This window comes from Arachis ipaensis, chromosome B02, assembly GCF_000816755.2.
Source record: "Arachis ipaensis cultivar K30076 chromosome B02, Araip1.1, whole genome shotgun sequence".
In the NCBI taxonomy this organism is placed as follows: domain Eukaryota; kingdom Viridiplantae; phylum Streptophyta; class Magnoliopsida; order Fabales; family Fabaceae; genus Arachis; species Arachis ipaensis.
Window position 1 is genome coordinate 4,353,018 of NC_029786.2, and position 4,568 is coordinate 4,357,585.

A 4,568-nucleotide genomic window follows, 5' to 3' on the forward strand; every position below is an offset into this window, starting at 1 on the left:
TTTAAATCGATTAAATTTAGCTAAATTGGTTTGGTTTATAGTATAATTAAATTGATTGATTTTCCTTCTTTGAAAAAGTATTAATTATTAATATTACTCTTTATTTTGTTGTGTACCCTAAATTGATACGTAGGAATATAAGATATATTTGATAAATTTCATGAGGTTTCATTCTCTACCGAAGAATAAAATAAATCATGGGAGTGAACCAACTGAGATTGGTAAAGTGGTCAGCTTATTCATGTGTTGTCCGCTTAAGTAAGTGTTGGGAGTTTGAATCTCACCTTGTGCATGCAGCAATCTATTAGCCTCGTCCGCTTAAGTAAGTGTTGGGGTTTGAATCTCACTTTGTGCATGCAGCAATTTATTAGCCAACGGTAGATCTTTAAATGGAGTTCAGATCTGCGACGAATTAGTCCTTGACCTGTCGGGTTGGAAAATACCGTGAAAAATAAAAAAAAATTATGAGAGTAACTAATTTATGCAGCAGCAATTCATCGGTCACTAATAAATTCTTAAATAAAGTTTAAATTTACAATAAAATCGTTGTTAAATCGGATTAGAAGATATTGTGAGAAAAAAAAATATAAACCTAATTGTTGGAGAGCCTATATAATATATATAGACAACACAACAATAACTTTACGTATTAATCTTATCTAATGACACTTTAATAAAGGGTTGATTTAAGGAGGTTTTTTCCCCATGTAAGGCTTCTTTAAGACAATGGAAAAGGTTTCACGTGAGACACGTTTGGTCGATTAGAAATTAAAGAATGGTGACAATCCTCTTCCTCTCTACTTTATTTCTTCCTTTATTATTTTGTCTTCTCAATTTTACATGCCACATATACACTTCAATCTTGACCCGACCATCTTATTCATATAATATAATGTTGGAAAATTTTAAGTGTCCCAAATATATCGATATTTCAATAATTTTAATTGTTAATGTCAATTATAAAAAATATATATAATATAGAAGAATGTTAGGGGTCAGTAATTTTAGTGTTTTGTAATCATCAATTGACCATTAATAGTATTTTTAATGGTGTGAGATTACATCTAATGATGAAAAATCACTCACTTTTATTTTGATGGTTAAGTGCTGGCCAGAACACACCAAAATTACTAATCCCTAAACTTTTCTTATAATATATATTAACTAAAATCAACAAATTAAGATTACTGGACCACTAATATTTTAGATATATTTAAAAACTTTTTTATAATGTTATGCTGATGTGTACAAACAGTGCAAGTAGGTCTAATAATAGGTGTATGCTATACAGGCCATAGGCATAAAATGGTTATTATTAAGGGGATGGTCCATAAAGAAGTAGAAAACGTCTTTTTTTAGAGATATTTTTTAATAATTAAAATTTAACCCATATAATCACTTAAATCATGTTATTTTTATCAAAATTATGTCAGACAAATTAATTTGATCGAAAAATAGTGAATCAAAATTTGAATCCATCTAAATTAATATTATTTTTTATAAAAAATGACTACAATACCCCTATTATATAAAATGACTAAAATAATCTTATTATATATATTAATTTTGAGAATTCTAAATTCTAGCCCTTTTCTTCTCTATCGTTATAGAGTCAGAATTTAAAGCTTTTAATATATCTATAATCACTTGTTATTTTTATCAAAATTATGTCAGACAAATTAATTTGATCGAAAAATAGTGAATCAAAATTTGAATCCATCTAAATTATAAATTAATTTTATAAAAAATGACTACAATACCCCTATTATATAAAATGACTAAAATAATCTTATTATATATATTAATTTTGAGAATTCTAAATTCTAGCCCTTTTCTTCTCTATCGTTATAGAGTTAGAATTTAAAGTTTTTAATATATATATATATATATATATATATATATATATAGAAATATTTTAGTTATGTTTTATAATAGAGATATTGTAGTAATTTTTTATAAAAAAATATTAATTTATATCGATTTAAAATTTAATTTATTATTTTTTTGCTAAATTAATTTGTCTAGTCTAATTTTAATAAAAATAATATAATTTAATTGATTATATGTGTTAAATTTTATTTTTTAAAAAATATCTAAAAAAAAAAGTACGTTTTTGAGATTTTTATCCAAGTAATTCCCTTAATCTAATTAAGGCTCACTGAGTTGAAGAATTAAATTATCCAACCATATATAATAAGTATATATGGACACCTAAGTGGGATACTAGAAAGTCAATGAGATGTTAAACCTAAACATATGTTTCGTTGATATTTTTAATATTTTCCAACTAAGCTTTACTGACTTTGGTCATTACCTTTCATTTTGGAAGACTCTATACTCATTAAAACTTCATAAACCTAACGATCTCAGACGAACTTACAATAGTTCTACCAATATTAATTAACATTAACATGCCCTTGGAAAAGTCTTTCATCCAAAAGTTGCAACAATACAAAAAAAGGTGACGCAAGATGCTTTTTATTTGTTTTGGACGGGTAATGCAAGATTATGGTTGAAGATTAAAAACATAATTTATTTTTAAATTAGATGAGCCTTCAAGAATAAGGCGTTGAGCTAATAGATGCTAGCCCGCTAACTGGTTGAGCCCACATAACATGGGGATAATTATAGGATTGGGTCTTGTACCCCATGTATTGAAGTTGTATTGTAACTGAACTTAATTTACTAGGCCGAATAAAATGGTCTTATTACTTAACTCTACCTCACTAAATTGCTCATATTGGCACTACCTGAGGCCTCCGGAAGAGCACCATTTAGCAACAAATTCACCTTTTGAGTAAGCCATATATTGAACCCAAAATAAGGAAACTTATCTATTAGGCTGCAGTTAGAAAGGAGACTGAGACTGACTGATGAAAAATTAAAATTGAAAAATTGACAATGAATTAAGTTTTTGTATTATATTTGGTATAAAATATTTTGAATTGAATTATATTTTGGTATTATATTTAATTTAAAATAAATATAAAAATTGAGGTATAAATTTAAAATTTAAAAAGTTAAATAAAAATATTTTTTATAAAAAAATATTATTAAAGTTTCAATTTTTGTCTCTAAAATAGTAAAATTTTAATCCTTGTGTCCTCATTTTCTGGAAGTATTGAAGGGATTGAAATTTTGGAGATAAAGACAGAAATTTTAATTAAACTATCAAACATAATATTGAATCTCAGTTTTCCTAACCAATTGCTACCTTAGTCTATTCCTTTTATAATCAAGAAAGAAAAAAAAAGAAAAAGTATAGGTAGACAATGAGAATACTAAACAATGTTGATACATAGCGTATACCTCGGCCTCCAAACCGAACATATACCTCGGATAAGGACGTTACCTAATAACAAACCCACCAAATCAGGATGAACTAAGATAAGCTCGGAGCGTAACCAACATTTCCAAACGTCATTATGATAACCTCGGAAGTTACGGAGAATCCCGCAAGATACGACGACCGAACACACTAACAATGCCTATATAAGCACATAGATAACCTCGGAGTAAAACAGGTCACAGAACTCACTCTGATTTACTTCTCTTATTTTCTCATAACTCACATTCTTACTTGAGCGTCGGAATGCTTTTTGCAGGTACTCCCGCCGTGGTGTTCCAACTCAGCCGACGTATACCTTTTCCACCTGAGCACTGTAGCAGGCAGAAGGAGTCGTTATACCTCGGCCCTATACGCACGGAATATTTGGCGCCCAACGTGGGGCCCTGAGTTAATCTAACCCCACCTTTACTCCCACATTACACTTGTCTCTTTCCTTTTGTGCAGGGATTTTTGACCTTCCAGTTATGGCTGAAAACGGAGCTCAATCCTTCAACCAAGCCGAGCTCCTAGCCCAGATGGCCGAACTCCAGGCAAAAGTTTGCAGACTTGCCGAGCTCTCCACACAGAATAATGCAGGAAAACACGAGGAGAGTAGCTCTAAAAACTCGGCCCTGGGAAACTCAGACCCCTTGAGTATCACCCCGCCAAAAGAAAAGCTGACGCTAGACAACCCCTTCTCCGAAGAAATCACAAACTTCAAGATGCCAAAGAATTTTGTTTTGCCTAACTCTTTGGAACCTTATAAGGGGATTGGTGACCCCCGAGCTCACATTAAAAAATTTCAATCCATTATGTTTTTTAACGGCGCTAATAACGAACCTATACTTTGTCGTTCTTTTCCCACTTATCTTGATGGTGCTGCTTTACTGTGGTTCTCTAAATTATCTGCAGGATCAATTTCATCCTTTGAGGACTTAGCGAGATCTTTCATCGACTACTTTGCCGCCTCCAGGATATACGTCCACGGATCTGATTACCTCAGGACAATTAAGCAAGGACAACATGAGAGTCTTAAAGATTACCTAACCCGATTTGCCGAAGCCACCATGGGGATTCCAGACTTAGACCCCAACGTCCACCTACACGTGCTTAAAACTGGACTCAGGCCTGGGAAGTTCAGAGAAACAATTGCAATCACCAAACCCAAATCATTGGAGGAATTCTGAGAGAGAGCTGCAGGACAAATGGAGATCGAGGAATTGCGAGAGGCACAAAAAGC